Here is a 22,826-nt window from a genome sequence, read left to right as displayed (position 1 = left end):
CAGAGAAAGGAATTTTTCACAGTATTTCCTATAATATTTTTTCTTCTGGAGAAAGTCTTACTTGTTTTATTTCGGCTAGAATAAAAGCAGTTTTACATTTTTTAAAAACCATTTTAGGGTCATAATTATTAGCCCCCTTAAGCTATATTTTTGGATTGGCTATAGAACGCAACATCGTTATAAAATGACTTGCCTGATTACCTAATTAACCTACTTAAGCCTTTAAATGTCACTTTAAGCTGAATACTTGAATCTTGAAAATATCTGGTAAAATATTATTTACTGTCATGATGGCAAAAATAAAATAAATCAGTTATTAAAACTATTATGTTTAGAAATGTGTTTAAAGTGTAAACAGAAATTGGGGGAAAATATACAGGAGGACTGATAATTCTGACTTCAACGTTTGCTGATCTTACATTTTCATTTTGGCAGATTAATGCATATGTCAATACAGTAACATTGTAAAGCCCTTTAAAGTGCAGTCATACTGTATGTGTGCATTACATTGGTGTGGACAGCAGAGGGCCCTCAGTACCATTGGCATTAATGATCTTCTTTCTAGAGCGAAAATCGTTCTGAATCTCTAGAAAGGTCTTGTTTTTGGTTTCAGGGACCACAAAGAAGATATATGTGGCCACCAATAAGCAGATGACCAGGAAAACGAGGAAGCAGTATTGCTTTAGGCCATTCTGGGAAAGATAGAGAGGCAAAAGTTTAACAGTGTTGCATTGCAAATCATTATATAATCAATTATTCATGAAAACATGTTTTTGTGGTAATCATAACTTTTTAAAGGAAGATAATTATTGTTTTTAAAGTCATAGAGGCTGTTTTAAAGGGATAGATCTCACAATTTTTTTCAAATTACTCACTATTTACTAGGCCTGTCACAATAATCAATATGTGGACTTATCACACAACCCATGGACATGACCTTAAGCATTTTTGGTGATGCGATTATATATCATCCAAACATAAAAAACAATTCTAGCAACACTTTAGCTGATTTTGCAACGTCTACAATGCCTGATTATTAAACTCTTAAAATGACTAATTTAAAAAATATATTCTAGAGAATAAAATATCATCTGTTCTTTGGAAGAGTGCACTTGCATTTTGATGTTATGTCATTCTGGCATTATATAATGAGTGGCTAAAATGGTCTTAAAATGAATATAAAATTGTTTATAGCAATATATTTGGTGCAATACATCATACAACAAAAAATAGATATCGTGACAGGCCTATTTACTCATTTATTGTTAATTTCATTGTTAATTTTGTTTTATTTCAACATTTAAGGCAACCATGTAATTTTTTACAGTGAAAAAACATAATAATTAAATGTTGAATAACTATGAAGTTATTAACCATGTGTTTTGATCATTTTTACAAAATATGTGTAATCCACCAGCCCTCTTGCACCCAGCCCTGCTCTGAGCTGCGATCGAGCTCATGATGTTGCATGGGAGTCGGTTGCTCTAACAAGGAGGCTAAAGACCATGGCCTCTAGCGTCTGTCTGTCAGAGGAGTGAGGTTTACAATGCATAGCACTTTGCTAGCTGGCACCTGTTATACTCATCCCCCTAAACCTCATCTCCCATCCCGGACGAACCCCCATGTGTAACCCACCAGTCCTACTGCACCCAACCCGCTCTGAACTGGGATCTTTGCATGGGAGTTAGTTGCTCTAACAAGGAGGCTAAAGACCATAACCTCTAGCGTCTGTTGCTAGAGCAACTTTAGAGGTCAGAGAGTGAGGTTTACCTGCATAGCACTTGGCTAGCTGGCATCTGTTGTACTCATCCCCCTAAACCTCACTCCCATCCCAGACGAACCCTCATGTGTAACCCACCAGTCCTACTGCACCCAACCCGCTCTGAACTGGGATCTTTGCATGGGAGTTAGTTGCTTTAAAAAGGAGGCTAAAGACCATGGCCTCTAGTGTCTTTCGCTAGAACAACTTTAGAGGTCAGAGGAGTGAGGTTTACCTGCATAGCACTTGGCTAGCTGCCGTCTGTTACACTCACCCCTCTAAACCTCACTCCCATCCCGGACGAGCCCCCATGTGTAACCCACCAGTCCTACTGCACCCAACCCGTTATATTTACCACAATAAATGGGAAGATCATGCCGATCAGAAAGAAGGAGGTCCAGTTGATGGAGCCACCGATCATGTACGCGGCAGGTCGATCGGTTTGGGTAAACAGCTCTGTTGTTAAAATGTTTGTCACGCCACCTGCAACACGAAACATGATAAATTTAGTCAGCAAAATCACGTTTATTTACTCTTAAAAATAAAGGTTCTTTAATGGCATCGGTGGTTCCATGAAAAGCTTTTAACGTCCAAGCAACTAGGGCTGCACAATATATGGTTTCAGCATCAATATCGCAATGTGTGCAACTGCAATAGTCACATCACAGGATATGCAATGGTGAGTTGGGATTATAGTTAGATTACAATAAGTGCATTTTTAAAATAGATAGTTCACCCAAAAATGTAACTTTACTCACTGTTTTCGTGTCACCCTTTACTTGTTTCAAATGTTTATGAGATTCTTTTTTATGTTGAACACAAAAAAAAGATATTTTAATAACTCATAAACGATTAAACAAGTGAAGGGTGACTAAATAGTGAGTAAATTTTCATTTTGGGTGAACTATCCATTTAAGGCCTGTGACTGAACGTTTCAACATTTCAGAGTTTAAAACATCCGGCCAGCTGAAAATATAATGCTTGTAACTTTAAGAAATAGTATATACAATAAAGACTATGCAGTGTTGATCATTCAATATCTGTATCTGAATACTGTTAGACTGACCAGATAATTATAAGTCTTATTTATTTTTTCTATATAGTATTTATCTATGCTTGTAAGGTATTTGTTATGCAATATTCAAGATTCACCCCCCTACAAAATCATCCTTATCCATCTAAAATAAAGATTTTTTTTTCGCCAAATAAATCTGTATTCGCATCGCAATGTATATCACAGAAATACAGAATATCGAAATGTCGATTTTTTTTTTTTTTTTTTTTTTTTTTTTTTTTTTCAGTATCGTGCAGCCCTACAAGAAACCCATTCATTCCATAAGGTTCTTTACATTGGAAAAAAGGTTCTTTAGAACCAAAAAATTCACTAATCTTCACTGAAAGGATATTTGGCAACCCCTAAATATTGTCATCACTGTAAAGAGGCATCTTTACTTCTTTCTGGCCTTTTTATTTTTAAAGGGATAGTAGTTCACACAAACATTTCCCTCACTATTTACTCACCCACAAGTGGTTCCAAACTTTTATGAGTCTTTCTTTTTTATACTGAACCCAAATGAACATATTTTGAAGATCATTGGAAAAATGGTAACCGTTGGCATCCACTGTAGGAAAAATAAATACTATGTAAGTCAATGGTTGCTGGTTTCCAACATGGGAGACCACATGCTGTTGGAAGTGGTGTTAGTGAGGCCAACAGGGGGCGCTCAACCTGCGGTCTGTGTGAGTCCTAATGCCCCAGTATAGTGAAGGGGACACTATACTGTCAGTGAGCGCCGTCTTTCGGATGAGACGTAAAACAGAGCTCCTGACTCTATGTTGTCATTAAAAATCCCATGGCACTTCTAGTAAAGAGTAGGGGTGTAACCCCAGTGTCCTGACCAAATTCCCTCCATTGGTTTTCCTGTGGCTGCCATCGCATCATTCAAGTGGATGCTGCACACTGGTGGTCATGTGGAGATAGGGGCGTAGCGGACATTTTAATAGTGGGGGGGACGGCTGTATGAGATCATACATTCATATTGTTATTATTCACCTGTTTGTAAATGTTCCGTCTCTAAAAGTGAGGGGGACGGATCCACCCCGTCCCCCCCGGTTGCTTCGCCCCTGTTGGAGAGACCCACCTCATGACAGTGAATGGTTTGGGTGTATGGCATTACATTACATTAGAACATTCTTCAAAATAACTTCTTTTGTGTTCAACATAGGAAAGAAACTCATAAAGATTTGTAAAAATCAAACTGGGAGTAAATGATAATAGAATTTTCAGTTTTGGGTGAACTGTCCCTTTAAGAGTGCACGTCAGTTAACCTTAATACAACAATTCAGGAAAAATATACAGTTTGTATTAACGTTAAAACATTCATAAGTTATGTGAAATTTTCTTTTTTTCTATCTATTTTTATACTCAATTACCTGGACCAAGGCCAAAACTGAGGATGAAGGCCAAAACACAGACCATACTAAGATAGGGAACCCAAGGGCTTGAATCCTATGAGGGAAAACAATCAAACATCATTTTTTGTTCAAATCGAATTTTTTCTACTTGCAATTTTACTAAAACTTTTATTTCAGTATAATGCATACCTGCCAACTTATATTTCACACCCATTTCCCGCCACCCTCCCGTTTTGTTATTTCTCCCCGAAAACTCCCACAGTGCCACCCCATTCCCGTAATTGTTGACAATGTTGACAGGTATGGTGTGATGATGTACTTCCAAATCAAGTGGAATATTGAGTAGGGGGCGGGGTTGCTCTCATCTTTCACACACAGCAAACTAATGCTTGAAAGGGGCGTGGCTGAGCATAATTTGCCCAATCCATCAAACAGACATCATCAGCAAAAGACTGCTGTTCCAGAGTGGTCAGATTTTTTTTCCAGCGGATTAATTTACACCTATTAAATGTTCATTTTAAGACTAACAATGTTCGCTAGCAAAATAAACATTGTAAAACTTTTTTAGCTCACATTGCTAGTGTTGTGGTGAACAATTTCATCTGTGCATGTCATTAAAAATGTTTGGACCTTGTAATCTTTCATTGAAATGAGCAAATGCACTTCCTGTTTGTTTTCATTAAAATTTTCAGATTACGTCTGTCTGAGGTATTGGGTGTGGCTAACATGCTTAACCGAGCTCCTCCAGCTGTCAGTTTAGACAACAATAGAAATTGTGAGCAGGAGGTGTCTGTTAGGTTTTAAAAACTCTCCTGAAACCCTTTTACTGATATTTCCGAATGAAATGTCTACTTTACTACATCCAATCAGCTCACAGTAGGAAAAAAACAAGCCACGCCCATTGTTTTCTTATTTAATGCTCTGTTTCTCTAGAAACTGCATCACAATACGGAAAAAAACAGTCGCAGCTTCTGATTCATGCAGACTTTAAAGGGACTTTAATAGTATATTAGTATAGTATATTTAATATCGAGAATTTCTAGGTCACTACAGACCTGAAAAGTGAGTGCGATGGTGAAACAAATGCAGCACACGCTCATCAGAGTATATCCTCCGATAATAAGAGCTCTTCTTCCCAAAGACTCGATCAGAAGACCCTGAAACAAACACACACAGGTTTTTGAAGCATTTTTTTTTTAATCTGGTATATAAACAGTCTAAACATCTAATTCTAAGCCTGGAGAACAGTTTGTGAAGTCAGATTTTGTCATATAGGAATCATATCTCTGGATATCATATCTCTGGATATCATATCTCAACATATGAAGATGCAAAAACTGCTAAACGCCACTTCCACCAAAAATGAGATAATGACATTGAGTAAATGCTTTAGGCACGTAGTACATGTTCAACAAATAGATTTGCTTCTAATCATCTAAATCCCAGCTTCAGTGCATTCAGAAATAATAGTTTGTTGGCAAAAGCCGCTAAATGTCACTTGCCTTTGACAGCAAAAGCCGCTATATCCCGAGAACCAATCAGAAGACGTGAATCGAATCATATGTTTTCAATGTAGCAGCGCGCTTTGTAAGCTTTATAAGGAGACTGGTTTATTCCGCTTACGATTTTCGATTTTAAAAGACAGAAGTTTGATAAACTGGATGAGCCCTGTCCGGCCGTTAGTGGATGGTAAATGAAAGCGTCCCTTACCTCAAAACTCTGCATTATAAGAAAAAGAAAACACAATGTACAGTTGGAAGATGTAGCATGCATTTATAACGTTTGTTTGCACAGCGACGCTACTTTGAATGAGTCTGATTTACTGTACATGAAACGGCAACTCGATTTCACGAAAGACAGAGTTAAGATGTCGTTATTTTATCCCATGTAGATGCTATGAGGATAAACAAGAGATGAAAACGAGACCAGGACCTTAGAGTATGATGAGAATGAATGAATGACAGCTTCCAAATTTGTCAGAGAGGCATCCCTTTTTCCCAGAAGGCCCACCTTGTGTTTTATTTGCTAATTTTAAGCTATTTTTTTAAAAGATAAAAATAGTGTATCAAACTATACATTTATATTAGCCTACTTCATATTCCCCATATGTCTGATAAGCTTTTTATATTTATGGAAAATGCACAGATATTGATGTTTCACAATGTTTTAAACTACAATATTTGAATCTACCAAGCTTAGTTTACTATGTTTACATTGCTCTACTTGCATTAAATCTAAATCCCAAATGTCAGAAATGACAACTGATTGTTAATATTTAATTATGTCAGTTTTAATGTTATTGATTAATGCATTTACTTGACAGATTTCATTCATTCATTTTCCTTCTGCTTTTTCCCTGGTTTACCACAGCGGGATGAACCGCCACTTACTTGACAGATGTATTTTTAATTTTAGGTGATTTTATGTTTGGAAATATAGTTTCTAATTGCATCTTTAGTAATTGTTCAGTTACACTGTCTTGTCTTGATAGGTGGATTTAGAGGTTTTTGCAAAAAAAGTACAAGTGGATTTAGCTGGATTTGATGCAAAAAATCTAATTTGTTGAAAACCAAAGTATTGTCTAAAGTGACATTTATGAAAAAAGTTATTTTATTTACTAGCTAATAATCTTTTCATTACATATAAAATGAAACTTCGTAACCTAATTATAGGAGCCTGATAGAAAATGCTCATTTTCAAGAAAAGAGGTCTGATGGATTTAGAGGCTTTAGAGATTTAGAGACTCCTCATATGTTCATAATCTGCAGTGCCAATAAACAGGGCCAAACTGAATTTTTGCTATGTCTGTGCAAAATTATTTAATTACTATGCAGAATTATTTTAAGAGGAGTTGAAAACCTAACAAATAAAAATAATGATAACTTCATTCACTTTTATTTCAGTTTAACAATGTTTAACTTCTTGTTTGGTCAAAAAAAAAAACTACAACACATCTTTCATATAATACAAACCACTAAAAGACAGAAAATAATACTTTACATAGTGTATTGTACACAAATCATCAAAACAGCATATTATTCAATGATATAATTAAATACAAAATCAATTGAATATATATTTACACTCATTTAGATGAACAAATAGACTGAACGACAGACTCAATAATCTGCAGAGTTTGAACAATAACCTGTCAGGATTCTGCCACTTCGGTCTTGTTAATTCTTGTTTTGGAGTCCAGACACTAGTCCTGTCTTGTCTAGTATGTTGTGCTCGGCTCGAGTTTGATGGGCCGAGCACTTATATTCGGTCTTAGTCTCTTGTCATTGTTTCTAATGCGCGGTCTCGAATGAGCCGCATGTTCTTGTCTTTGTAGCGGCTTGGCTCATGCGTGCTCGATTTGTCCACGGCATACTGTTACATACATGTGTGAGTGCACTGTAGAGTTTTTTTTTTATTTATCGTGTACTCCTGTCTTACGTTCTTCTGTTGGTGCTATGTAAAGCACGTAGCTTGGTGTTTACATTGTGTTCTAGTCCTGTTTGATGTGATCACTTGGCTCGTATGTTGTCCTTGTGTCATGTGCTCTCCTGTCTATTGTCTTGTCCCTTGTTGTTATCCCATTATTAGTTTATTATGTTCACTTGTTTGTTTACCAATTTGCTCTTGTTTATAGCTTCCTCTTGTCTGCTTTCCTGTGCCAGTTCTTCATGTTCCTGCCGTGTCTTGCCCTGAACTTCCCTGCCAGCCCAGCCAAGTCTGGTTTTTTTTGTCTTTTAGTTATGTTTTATGTTTTGTTTTTAAGAAATACCCATTTTAGTTTTGCAAGTACTCGTCCTTTCCATAACCCAACTGTAATAATGACCTAGCAATCAATGTTATAATATAAACATGACATATTTTTGTGTTATTCCTATGGCCTGAGTCATGGGTTCTGAGATAAATAACTGAAGCGATAAATCTCCACTTACGCAGGTCAGTGCAGTGATGCACTCGCAGGCTCCGGTTCCCACTGTAGCGTAAGGAATCTTGTCAGCTGGAATCCCAGCCTGGGTGAACACGTAGTCTGCATAGAAATAAATCTGATGGAAGAGAAATCGTTTTCAATAGGGGTTACACCAACTCGCACAGTATATAAGAGAGTTAAACCGAATACTTAAAAGAAACACTGTCATAGGCGGAGCGTGTGTAAGTCGGGGGAAGGCTTAGCCTCCCCCTGGCCAGAGACCACGGAGATAGCAGCAAAGAAAAAAAATGCATTGAAAACATGTAACAGGTGTAAGGTGTAATATGAACTGTAATTTAATGTTGATGATTAACACAACACTTTAGCTATTGTAAGTTTGCCAATCAAATTTAAGTCCCCCTCCGCACTAAAAATGGAACTGTCCAACCCGCATGTTGCACTGATGAGCGCTGTTTATTACTGGAGTAAGCAGCTGCTCTGAAAACCAAACCAAAAGTGCTGGCCAGTGTACTATTTTGTTTTGCTGGTCAAGGACATAAGTAATAAAACGACAAATGAGTATTACGAGAGAGGTATTATAATATATTACACTGGTTTAACTTGTTTTCAGCATTAAATTGGTAGTTTCATTGTAACGTAGTCTAGCCTATAGTGGAGTAATCTTGTTTAGCCAATCGTTTGGAGTTTTACATTTTAGAGGGCAAATATTTATTGCTGAATTACAAGGTAAGTGAAAAAGAGAATGATTTCATATTCTCGGGGCCGGAGCATCCAGAGGCTGGCAGAATAGTGAGGGCTGTGTCCGCGATGATAAATTTTCAGCTTTATTACTTCTGTCTTCAGAGTCACACGATCCTTCAGAAATCGCTCTTATGAAAAGTAATAAAGTTATTACTGGTAATAGTAATAAAAGCAACAAGTAGTAATAATTTTATTTGAAACTGCACACAGTAAGTAATATTTTAATTTTTAATATTTAACTATTTTTATAAATATTTAATAAATGCCGTCTTGATGAACAGAATAATTTTAATTAGATTTTTAAATAAAAGTAATAATAATAAAAAATGAATAAACTGACCCCAAACTTCTGACCGGTGTAGATCAGTGGGTTAGTTTAATAAAATAACTTAATGTGCGTGTTGAATATAATAGACGTTTGGTGATAGGTGGTGCTTTTGTTTAAACCTCTTCTTGGTCAGTCGCAAATTTTTTTAAATGCATTAAAGGGCAGCGCATATCTTAGCCTTACCCTGGAAATTGTTCACCCTCCGCCTATGAACACTGTAAACACAGTTTGCCAAAGCCATCCTCTTTTGTGCCAATTCTGTCTTTTTTACCAATTGTAAGACATTTACATTTAGTCATTTAGCAGACGATTTTGTCTAAAGTGACTTATAATTGAGGAGGACATTCAGCTATTCAACAAGAAGAAACCTATCTCTCAGAGCTGTTGCAGTTTTACACTCCTATAAGATCTCTTAGATCAAGTGATCACAATATTCTTTAGTTCCTCAGTCCAGACTGAAACGTAGAGCTTTTTCTGTGGCTTAGAATAGCTTAGAATAGCTCCATCACTATTGATTTTTAAATCACTCCTAAAAATGTACCTATTTAGCTTGGCTTTTTAATATTATTTTATTACTGCTTCATTTTTTTCAGTCATTTCTCTCGCCTTATTTTTGTGTTTTTATATTCTGTCTTTTTATTTTACTTTGAGTTATGTAAAGCACTTTGGTCAGTCTTTTGACTGTTTTTAAATGTGTTCTTTAAATAAATGAACTTGAACTTGAAGAGAACAATACACACAAAAAGTGCTAATTAAACAGAGCAACTGTTTGTGCCCAGAGAATTAAGTGCTATTTTATAGAGAGAGAAGAATGTCTTTACAGGTGGTTTGTTAAGCCCACTCACCTGTGTGAGGCACACTTCATAAATGCTCAATGTTTTTTTTTGTTTTGTTTTGTTTTGTTGAAGATATGGAGTGATTGTAAGAAAGTGTCTGGTGCAAATGTCTGTATTTCACAGGTAAGTAGGCTTGACAAACCACCTGTAGAAAACACACATCGACAAACCTCTTTATTTAGTAAATCTGAAGTAAATCTTTCATCGTTTAAGTGTGTATTTGAGTGGCATGGTGGCTCAGTGATTAGCACTATATCTGTGGATAATACCATGGTTATTTTTGTAAGAGATGGGTTCAGTTTACGTAATTGTTTCTATATTTTAAAGGTTACAGTGGGGAAACACATCATATTTTTTCCTGGGAATAATATTTCTAAAGCAGCTGTTGACATGGAATATAAGCAAATTTTGCAGATTTAAATCTCGTCTATCAAATCTAGATCTTTATTTTATATTCTCTATTGGATTCAGGTCAGGTGATTGGCTAGGCCATTCTACAGCTTGATTTTTCTTTCTCTGAAAGCATATTAGAGTTTCCATCGGCTGTGTTTTGGATCATTGTCTTAGCTGAAATGCCCACCCTGGTTTCATTCTTCATCCTCCTGCTAATGTAGATGTTGGACTGAAGCAGTGAATAATTAATTTACAATGAGGAAGGGCAGAGGGTTGCTGAAGAACTACTGAGAGATTTCAGCTGCTGTCTGGGCTTTTCTACACCTCCCTTTCTTCATGTGTTCAATACTTTTTCGCTGCGTCATTTCATTTTGTTACGTATAACTTAATCTGTAAAGTAATTAGATTTGTTTTCTTTGCATTTATATGGATTTCTTTGGTTGTTACCAACATCAGGGGAAAATTTCAAGTCAACGGCACCAGAAAAATGACATGTTCAATACTTATTTTCCCAGCTGCATGTATATTTTAGCAGGTCTTAATGTCAAAATGTTAAACATAATATCTATTTTTACAATTTTCAACAAGTTTCTAAAAAGTGCTTGCTGTGCATGATTCAGCATTGGTCTTGCAGCTCTGCTACCTCACATGACAATTTGCAAGCTTTTAAATATGTGTGGAAAATCTCCTTCATGCTCATGATATTCAGCCGAGATAAACTTCACAGCCTCAAAGCAAAAACTCTGAAACTATTTCTTATTTTATCCCTTCAATAATCATTTGCTGTAAGAAAAAAAGTTCAGGGTTTAATCCACAGCAGGCCAGTCACATGCCAGGTTCAGAGGGATGGCCTGGTTTTTTCTTCTGTTTAATAGAGCACACATCAGCAATCAAGGCTAATCTTTTTTTTTTTTTTTTTTTTTATGTTGCAAGCTATTAATCTGAAGCTGTTGTTTCTGGCCCTGCTGAAAAGAAAATTGTAGAAACTATCATACAATTGGAAATGATTTTAATAACTATAATGGAAATTATATTGGTTTTAAACTGTAATGATCCTTTGGGTCTTTAATGGTTTAATTGTTTGCTTTCTATTATTGGCATGTTTAAAATCAATAGGATTTGAAAAACTATACCCTTTTAAATTAGTCAAAATTAAGTTAGCAATGCATATTACTAATCAATTAGAACTACTACATTTTCTAAAATGTAAAAACACACACACAATTCATTCATGTTGTCCCAACACAAATGGATTAAGCCAACTTAACAAATTTAGTTCATTCATTCATTTTCATTAGTCACTTTACTAATCTGGGTCGCCACAGTGGAAAGAACCGCCAACGTATCCAGCATATACAGTTAAAGTCAGAATTATTAGCCCCCCTGAATTATTAGATAAACAAATAGACTGAACGACAGACTCAATAATCTGCAGAGTTTGAACAATAACCTGTCAGGATTCTGCCACTTCAGTCTTGTTAATTCTTGTTTTGGAGTCCAGACACTAGTCCTGTCTTGTCTAGTATGTTGTGCTCGGCTCGAGTTTGATGGGCCGAGCACTTATATTCGGTCTTAGTCTGTGTCTCTTGTCATTGTTTCTAATATTTGACTAGATATTTTCCAAGACACTTCTATACAACTTAAAGTAACATTTAAAGGCTTAACTAGGTTAATTAAGTTAACTCGGCAGATTAGGGTAATTAGGCAAGATATTGTATGATGAAGGTTTGTTCTGTTGACTATCGAAAAAAAAGCTTTATTTAAAAAAAATTTCAAACTGCTTTTATTCTAGCCGAAATAAAACAAATAAGACTTTCTCCAGATGAAAAAATATTATCAGACATACTGTGAAAGTTTCCTTGCTCTGTTAAACATCATTTGGGAAATATTTAAAAAAAGAAAACAAAATTCAAAAGAGGGCTAATAATTCTAACTTCAACTGTATATTATGCAGCGGATGCCCTTCCAGCTGCAACCCAGCACTGTGAAACACCCACAAACTCTCGCATTCACACACACTCATACAATACGGCCAATTTAGCTTATTCAATTCACTTATACCACATGTTTTTGGACTGTGGGGGAAACCGGAGCACCCGGAGGAAACCCACGCCAACACAGGGAGAACATGCAAACTCCACACAGAAATGTCAACTGACCCAGTCGGGGCCCGAACCAGCAACCTTCTTGCTGTGAGGTAACAGCGCTACCTACTGAGCCACCGCGCCACCCACAAATTTAGTTGTCCGTAAAAAATTTTTTAAGAATTGTGTTGTTTCAACTCGTTTTAAATAAGTAGTTTGAACAAGCAGAAAAAGCATTTTTTGGAGTGTAACATGCAACATTTCTTCATGCAACATGATCTTTAATTACTATTTAAATTATTTTTGGCATAAAGAAAAGCCACTAATTATGACCCATACACTTTATTTTGACTACTGCTAAAATATATCCATGCAACATAAGCCTGGTTTTATGAATTAGGATATACTGCACTGTAAAAAAAAATCTGTAAATTAGCAGTTTTCCATATTTTGTGATTCATGTTTTATTTATTTCCCCCCGTTTATTTGTGCTTTTGAATTACATTAAGGGACTTTGATCTTTCTTCCAACAACTTTTAACCTTGAAAAATGTAAAAAAGTGACTTTTATTAACATTTCTAATAGTCTAAAGTGATCTATTGTCTGGGTTGGTGTTGTGTATCACGCTACGAAAACCTAATAAACTGCCAGCACATTTATTGTTATTTTAAAAACTTATTCCTTTCTGTATTATTTCTTATTTCAAACTAATAAAATGTCAATAAGTCACAAGGTTAAACTGTAGAGCTGAATTTTTATCATCGATTTTCAAGTCGACAGAGCAGAGATCAAGCTTTCATTATGCAATTCACTACCGTAAATAAAGTGAAAACACAAAATACTGAACTGTTAATTATCAGATATTTAGTGTGTATAGAAGAGAAAGAAAATATTGCAACATTATTTTTTTTATATCCTTTATGTACTGTTAGGGATGTTTTCGTCCACTCTGAGGTCATTTTAAGTCTTAATTTGAGCTAGCAGAATGATTTTGGTGACAAATCTTATTTTGACACATATTATGGCAAAATGCTTTAAAATGTTTAAAAACTCAACAATGCTCTCATCAAATCCATCCCAGGCTTGTTCTGAAAGTTCCACTATATACATTTCTACAGTGCACCAAATACTTCCCAGAAGGTATATTATTTTTGCAGTTTTTGTTTTCGAGAATCCACCAATGGCCGCTGTGTATGCTTTTTGAGATCTCAAGATTTATCTCGCGAGTGCCATTCGCACCTGCTGTTCTTACGTAAATCTACCAGAGTGTGCTGTCGACTGACTGATTGACTGACTGAATGGCTGACAAATTGACTGACCCACTCTCCTTCTTCCCTAAACCCAACCACTAGTGTTTTCAGAAGCACCAATTGACTAGTGACCACTCACTTCCCTAAACCCAACCCAGTTTTAAAAAGCAATCCAGAAAAAGAAAATCCCTCACCTGATTTTAACCACGTTTTTCAGATTTTACCACATTCTCGAACCTGTTATTTACTAGTTTATTTTGTTTTTTGGCTCACATGCTTTCTGGAACTGTTCTTCAGCTGGATTCGAAACCCTGTCATTGCGGTCAACTCCTCTCTGCGTCTCAAGCCTTCCGACGTACATAGCGAGCTACTGGACAAACATGGTAACAGTAGGAAAAGTCTTCCATATGAAGGGAAGCAGTCAGCTGGTAAGCACGAAAAGGAACTGGCATCATATTCGCTTTTGTTTTAAAGACGAAATGCAGCAATACGTACTTCTAGTTATATAATTCCCGATCTCCAGAAATGTATATATAGGGCTACGTTTTCAGAATGAGCCTGTGTTGATCAAATCAGTGACATTATTTATAAATTTGGCAATTAAAGGTAAAATCCTGTCATTTTCTAAACAATTTAGTAGTTTTTGATCAGGACACGGGTTGATTAACAGATTTATGCAAAAAAAAAAAAAAAATCTGATGCATTTTTACAGCAGTTTAATTTAGTGTTTGTTTTCGTCCCGAACATAATAAAAATGGATGCTTCAGGATTTGTGGTGGCACAGTACGTACAATTAGGCCTTCTCTGATAGTTTCTGTAGTGTTTTGTTTGTAGGGTACATTGTAAAAAAAAGGCTGGGTTCCACACAATCAATTTGTGTTGGGCCAACATGAAGGAATTAAGTTAACTTATTAGTGTTTACCAATTTAAGTGGATTGAACATAAAACAATTAAGTTCTCCCCAAAAACCCTCAAGAATTGCGTTGATTCAGCTCATTTTAAATAAGTAGTTTGAGCAAACAGCAAACATGTGTAGAGGAGAAACAAAATGTTGGAATGTCATATTTTTAATATCACCATGCAGCTTCAGGAATATCAAAAATCATACTCAACAATTGAAAAGGAAGCTCTGGCGATGGTTTTGGCCCTCAACAATTTTACATTTTCAATTACCATCTACACCAATCGCATACCCTCTCATCATTATTTAGAAAATGTGTAATTCTAACCAACATCTGATGATATGAGCTTTTAACTTGGAAATGAACACGTTGCTGGTAAAGACAATGTGCTCGCTGTTGCAAATCACGTATTACTATATGGTGATGGGTGGTATTTTGTTTTATTTATTTATTTTTTGTTTTGTTGTACCAGTCGCTATTTTAGGGGTTACGTGTGGCGTTCACTCCTGCCCGTAATTATTACTTTCAATTGATCTTGTCTTCTTCCCTTTTCACTTTTCTATTGGTTGATTTGGTGACATCAGGTTTTTAAAATGGAAGGAAGCTGATTTCTCGCTCATTCCTCCACGCCACCACCGTTTCTGACAGCTTTATTGTTGCGTTGTCCTTTATACTTTCTTTTTGACTTTAGTTTTAAGTGTAGAGTCCCAACCCGCTTTAGGTTTGTTTGGTTGTTTGTTTAACGTGCTGTTGGGCTCCACAGCTCTCGTCATTTTGGACTGTTTTGCTGATTACTTTGTTCATAAATAATTTAGTTGGAGCACTTTGGCTGTTGTTTTGTCTTAGGATCGCGAGTCTTGTTTAGGTAAGGACCGTAACAGTGGTGGAAATACAATTATACTGTAGTGTTTCTGTAGTGTTTTTAGGAAATGCTGGGTTCCACACAATCGATTTGTGTTGGACCAACATGAAGGAATTAAGTTAACTTATTAGTTTTTGCAAATTTAAGTGGATTGAACATAAAACAATTAAGTTGTCCCCTCAAAAAAACCCCACAAGAATTGTGTTGTTTCAGCTCATTTTAAATAAGCAGCTTGAGCAAACAGCAAATGTTTGTAGAGGAGAAACAAAATGTTGGAATGTCATATTTTTAATATTGAAATTTTTCAATTGAAAAGGAAGCTCTGGCGATGGTTTTGATTCAACAATCCAACAACCCCACTAGAATTGTCTTGTTTCAGCTCATTTTAAATAAGCAGCTTGAACAAACATAAATCTTTCAGTGTAGTTGGTTTTTTTGGTGTCTGAATGAGATACACACCGCATTAATGCCATTGAGTTGCTGGGACGTGTGGATCACCACGAGGGTGAGGAGCTGCCAGCGGATACTGCTGTCCGTAAAAAGCTCCCAAGGCTTTTTAGGTTTAATGCCGACCGCGCTGAGCCTTTCTCTTTCAATGTCCTCCATTTCTCCGTGGTACTTATCCTGGCCGTGGAACCACATTAGAGCTGAAAGAAAAACAGAATAGGGGCGTAACATTCCTTGACTCACGAGATTCTCTTCTGGCTTTCTGTTGTTGGCTATTATGGCTCAACAGCTTCAGTTTAGCTCCCTACTGAGTGCACATCATGACATCCGTTCAAGTGTGATCATTGCAATGAGATTTTATGCTCCAGACGCTTCGATTTTGTGATTATGCGCGACTGAGTTGAGAACATCGTCTTCCTTTCAAAAGCAATCATGAGTTTGAATGTGACTCATGACTTTTTTTTGCCAGAAAATATGTTGGAAACAAGCTGGAGATAGATGATGCTTTGTTTAGTCGGCTGTTGATCATCTGCTTTATCGTCACTCATTTATTCATTGATTAAAAAGATGTCAGTTTTGTTTCATCTTAGCGGTATCGCTTAATTATTACATGAAGCATTTTGGTCAAGCTTGTAGAAGTAAAGCTTGTGAAGATGAGTTTATATTTCAATCTCATGTTTTACGTCGACTGCTTAATTTACTATGTTTTTAACCATAAAATAAAATGCAAAGAGTTATGAAAGTGTCTATACCCTTCTGACAGGCGATGTCGTCCCCTCGGTCGATGAGCAGGTATCGAGGGCTCTCGGGGAACCAGGGCAGAGTCAGAAGCTGCAGGACGGCTGGAATACAGATGGTGGACAAGAGGATCGGCCAGTACTCATCCTTACCTAACAACTCTCTGACATAAACAAACAACAACAATACACATTACTGACATGCAACTGTAATCATCATACGAAAAAAAATTTGCACAAGGAGAAAAAAACATCCCATGAGTAAACCAGAGCAAGTGATGCAGTGCTCCACATCTTGTGTGAACACAGTGTTACTCACAGGATGTTTTCTGCCTCACACAAATTATCCAGTCAAGTTGAACTTGTGCAGAAGACTTGCTTGTGGTGAATTCCACATGTTCGCAGCAAACATGCTGCACTTTCCACTTTATTTGCACCACCTGGAGGAAATTCACATCTATTTGTACATTGCAACTTTGTAATTTACTCGCACGAATACTTAAATTAACTTTTGGGGCCCTATCATACACCCGGCACAAGGCGCAACGCAATAGTTGTTTGCTATTTCAACTTGGCGCAAGAGTCGTTTTGATGTTTTGCGCCACACTGTTTAAATGGCAAATGCGTTTGCGCTCATATGTATATATAGGCGTTCTAGTCTAAAAAAGGAGGCGTGTTGAGGCGCATGCTGGTGCGTTGCTATATTGAGAAACTATAATAGACTGTTCAATAGACCAGAACAAAGCCAGTCTATTGTCCAGCGCAGAGCGTGTTAACGCCTCGCTTACACATTGCTTAATACAGACTGGATGAACAGCAATAAGCAAATATATGAAAAAGAATTATAATATTAAGGATATATATACAAGATATAAATATAAAGAATTAAAATGTTACAAAACATATTATTTTCTAGCCTACATTAAATATAAAAACCATACTTCATGCTTTCTTCATCTCGGGGGGCTTTTTTCAGTTTATTCATAACAATTGTGCTTTTGTATAATGTTATTATTATTAGTAGTATTATTATTATTGCATATTTATATTTGTTTTATTAAAAACAAGCTTAGATTTGCCCACCTGTCAGGTTTTTAGACCATATGGGGCCATAGCAAGTGTATTAGGATAAAACACTTTGTTATTATTGTTCATTTATTCGTTTGCTGGAAATTAGAACTGAATTTAGAAATAGTTTTGAAACAAATCTTTGCGCTTCTCGCAAATCTCTCATCTTGCACTGTAGATGCTCTGTTTAACTGTTTTCTCTCTAGTGAAGTGTTCAGTTTTTCCACTTACAAAGTCCGTCATGTAAATAGCAATGCACTATGGCGCGACGCAACTGACTCTTAAAGGGAATGGGAGATGAGACTCTGATTGGTTATTCTCAAAACACACCTATAACTCATTAAGAAAATAAGCTCAACCCTTTTAGACCATGCGCCCACGGTGCAAAGCGCATTTTTCTGTCCTTAACTTAGCAAAAGTGGATTTCTGACATGTCCTTATTGCTTTGCGCCCGGCGCTTGCACTTTGTGCATGGATCGTCACAATAGAGCCCTTGGTGTGAACCGAGCATAAAGGATGAAATTGAAGGAGGAGGCATTGAAGATGAATCTAAAGAATCTTGATGAACTCTGGGATCCTGCAAGAACGCTTTGTTTGTCATTCCAGATGACTTTATTAATAAATGATTTGAGTCATTGCAGAGATGTATGGATGCAGTCCTCAAAGCTCATGGGAGTAGACACAAAATTCATTCTTTTTCCACTGCAGCATGACTTTATATTCTTTACTGTACATTAATTTCTGTCAGTGACAAGACTTTAGTCTAAGCAAAGTCAGAACCTTACTGTCCTAATGAAATAGTTAAAAATCAAGGCATGATCATATTTTATTTTGGTAAAATAGCGTAATCTAGAGGCCTTTGTCTTTCATATAAGCCACTTCTGATACCAAATTACCAACTAGAAGTCAAGTTATTATTTGTTGTTCCTAAAACTTTGTCAGTCATCTTAATATGCTAATTTCCTTCTTATTTTTTGTGGCAGAAGGATTTTCTACATGCTATAGGTAAAAACAAACTAATAATTGAACACCAATAGTAGATGATAATAATAACAAAGCACCAAATATTCATATTAGTGTCATTTCTGAAGGATTGTTTAACAATGAAAACATTCAGCTTTGCATCTAAAGAATAAGAATACGTTTTATGAGAATAAGAGACTTTATCTCCCATTGTCCTCATTTTAGATGAGCATTAAATCAATAATCTCAGACAAATCTGCATGGGCATCAATGAAATTCTGCATATGATTATTTTTGTTTTTGTGTGATGCTGCTCCATTTAAAGACACAAATACAAATTGTTTCATACTTTGGAAATTTGAACATACATTTGGAAATACATTCGGAAAACCAAAAAATAATGTTGATTACAGTAGTATTTCATGTGTAAAAGAGGTCCATTTGTTTGTTTAAGTTGTTTAATATGAAGCTCTGCTCACATAGCAGTCATTATGAACCAAAACTGCTTCCTGCTGGCAAGAATGGTGAATTCACAAGACCTGCATTAAACTTTTTGTGTGGTGATTAATATTTATTTATTATTTATTTTTGCCCCATCAAATGAATGCTCCTGCCTGTACAGATTCCTACTGAATGATGATTACAACAAACAAACAAACCACATTTACCCATTGTGTTATTTTAAGAACCCAATATAACCATAAGAGCAAAACTGGGAATGTTATCAGTTCATGCTTTCCCTTGAATTTGAACCTGCCACCGTGCTATCATAATCTACTATTTGACTCTACAGGACAGCACAAGTTTGTCCTTACTTCAGACCATTGACCTGTCCTGGTCAGGATTCCTCCAGTGATGAAGATGGAGGTTCCCATGGCCATTGCCTCCACGCAGAGCTCGAGGTGCAATTTCTCCAATGTACAAGAGGCTGAACACATATCGCAATACCTGTTCAGCACATGAGAGGGTCAGTTATAAGAAATGCTCATGTTTTGTGGCTTTTTAAATCATATCTTTGTTTAGTAATTATAAAACACTTTTATAAGGGTTAAACAGTTGTGTGTGGCAATAGTGTGTGAATATTTAAAATTAAGCTAATTAAAATTGAATTAATTCTATTTGATATAATCCACACTTGATAAAAACTGCAGAAACACTTTGAATTGGACATTCTCCCTTTGTACGTGTCATCAAAAGAGGAAAGCTCCACCCCTTAGTGACAATCTCTCCCTAATTACCATAAACAGCCCTGAGTGAGAAGCAGCCTCCCATTAACCATTAGAGATTTACCTACTAAAGGTAAACCTACCAAGATGAACAGTATGTGTTATGCTATATATATATATATATCTATATATATATATATATATATATATATAATATATATATATATATATATATATATATATATATATATATATATATATATATAACATATATATATATATATATTATAATATATATATATATATATACAGAAGAAGTCAGAATTATTAGCCCCCCTTTGAATTGATGTTTAACCGGGCAAGGAAATTTTCACAGCATGTCTGATAATATTTTTTCTTCTGGAGAAAGTCTTATTTGTTTTATTTCATCTAGAATAAAAGCAGTTTTAAATTTTTTAAACACCATTTTAAGGTCAAAATTATTAGCCCCTTTAAGCTATATATTTTTGGTAGTCTGCAGAACAAACCATCATTATACAATAACTTTCCTAGTTAACCTAATTAACCTAGTTAAGCCTTTAAATGTCACTTTAAGCTGTATAGAAGTGTCCTGAAAAATATCTAGTCAAATATTATTTACTGTCATCATGGCAAAGATAAAATAAAAATTTGTTATTAGAGATGAGTTATTAAAACTATTATGTTTAGAAATGTGTTGAAAAAAATCTGCTTGCTGTTAAACAGAAATTGGGGAAAAAAATAAACAGGGGGACTAATAATTCTGCCTTCAACTGTAAATATTGAAATTACCTGCGTTTACTCCTGTCAGGAAGCGTCCAATGACTAAAAGCTCAAACGTGCTTGCAGGATAACTCAAACCCATGAACAAAGCAGCCAGCAGAGCAAAGGTGTTGTTGAACAGTAGAGTCCCTTTCCTGGAAAAAAAAAATCAGGTCTGCACTGTAAAACATGCTGGCTTCCACACAATCAATTTATTTTGGGACGACATGAAGGCAAATTATTTTATTAGCTTTTACAAATTAGATTAAACATAATCAATTAAGCTGTGCCAAAAAACTCAATAATTGTGTTGTTTCAGCTTATTTTAAGTTTTATTAGTCAGAAACCAGAATTATTAGTCCAATTCTATATTTTTCCCCAATTTCTGTTCTACAAAAAGATTTTTTCAACACATTTCTAAACATAATAGTTTTAACAAGTCATTTCTAATAACTGATTCCTTGCAAGTCATATCCCAACTGATATGACACAACAGCATATAAGAGCCCATATGTTGTATTTTTGCTCCTTAAGACACCTACGTTGTATTTATCTACATTAAAATGTTAATATATTGTATTTTGAAACTACATAACATCACTGCATTGTACAATGTGGCTTTTTTTTTTTTAACAAACATTCCAATGTTGTATTTCAGAGCACAACAAAAGCAGTGCATTGTTTATATAGGCTTCTTCTACATTCAGACACATCCACAGGTTGTGTTTTAAACTGCGTGACAATTAGGAATGAAACAATTATAGATTTTGGATGTACGATTAAATAGTCTGAAGAATAATCATGGTTTTCCGGTTATCACATCCTATGTAAATTTAAGCTTTATATTAGCTAAGCATTTAAATGAAGTGTTGTTATCATTTGCGTTCATACATACATAATCATTTTAATAATTTGTAATAATTCGTCTAACATATCTTTTGTTTACATTGCACTGAAAGCCATGCACAACTCTCACCACTCTCATCGCTCCGCTTGCGTGCAAAAATTGGCATATATTCTTACATGGAAAATAACAAACTTGCGCACGGAAAAGACGTAATATGTGAACGGCCTGCTGCTATAGTTAATCCAGTGTGCGTGCGTATTAGCCTTGGTATATAAGCTCAGAACGTTAAACTAGCGCACAGATGGCATAACTTTGTTTAGTTGCAGCAGTTTTGTTCCATGCAACAGAAACGCGGCGTTGAGAAGCCTTTAAGGTTAAGTAACAATAATGAATTTAAGCAAAGTTAATTGTGAAATCGGCTAATCGTTGCATCACTAATACCGATATCAATGCCTTGTACAAAAGGCCTTTTCTACAAACATATCCAAACGCCACTCGCTTAATGTCAGGTGACTCACGCTCTGTGCAGCCTTCAACTACAGCTCGTGCTGTATTGAACAGATGCAGGGGCCAAGTTCGACCCGAGGCCGCCAATTAATAGCGCTGCCTCACATAATATTTTTCAATATACAAGTAAAGCTAGTAACTAGATTAATTAGGTTAATTAGGCAAGTCATTGTATAACGATGGTTTGTTCTGTCGAGACAATTGAAAAAAATATTGCCAAAAGGAGCTAATAATAATGACCTTAAAATGTTTTTTGTTTTTTTAAATAAAACAAATAAAAGTTTCTCCAGAAGAAAATATAGTATAGGAAGTAGGGCTGCACAATAAATCGTTTTAGCATCGATATCGTAATGTGTTCATTTGCAATAGTCACATCGCACACTTGCGCAATGTTGAGTCTGCATTATAGTTTATCATTTTCAATTTCATTTTTTTAAGGCCTGTAACTATGTGAGGGTTTTAAACGCATATAAGCCTAAGAAATTGTACCGTTTGTAACCTTGACAAATGAATAACAATTGAATTGCTAATAAAACGAAGACTATGCAGTATTATTTTCATTCATTCATTCATTCATTTTCTTTTCGGCTAAGTCCTATTATTAATCTGTGGTCGCCACAGCGGAATGAACCGCCAACCTATCCAGCAAATGTTTTACTCAGCGGATGCCCTTCCAGCGGCAACCCATCACTGGGAAACATCCATACACTCTCATTCACACGCATACACTATGAAAAATTTCGCTTACCCAATTTACCTCTAGCGCATATCTTTGGACTTGTGGGGGAATCCGGAGCACTCGGAGGAAACTCACAC

At 35.8% G+C, this 22,826-nt stretch overlaps 1 pseudogene; it reads right to left on the bottom strand.

The window, feature by feature from the left end:
- Positions 1 to 153: 153 nt before the first annotated feature.
- The window catches only part of LOC130228877 (solute carrier family 2, facilitated glucose transporter member 11-like), a 29,629-nt pseudogene continuing 6,956 nt past the window's right edge, over positions 154 to 22,826 (bottom strand).

Source organism: Danio aesculapii, chromosome 5 (assembly GCF_903798145.1).
Source record: "Danio aesculapii chromosome 5, fDanAes4.1, whole genome shotgun sequence".
Lineage (NCBI taxonomy): Eukaryota > Metazoa > Chordata > Actinopteri > Cypriniformes > Danionidae > Danio > Danio aesculapii.
Note: the sequence above shows the minus strand (reverse complement) of the source record. Positions and strands in the feature narration are given on the sequence as shown.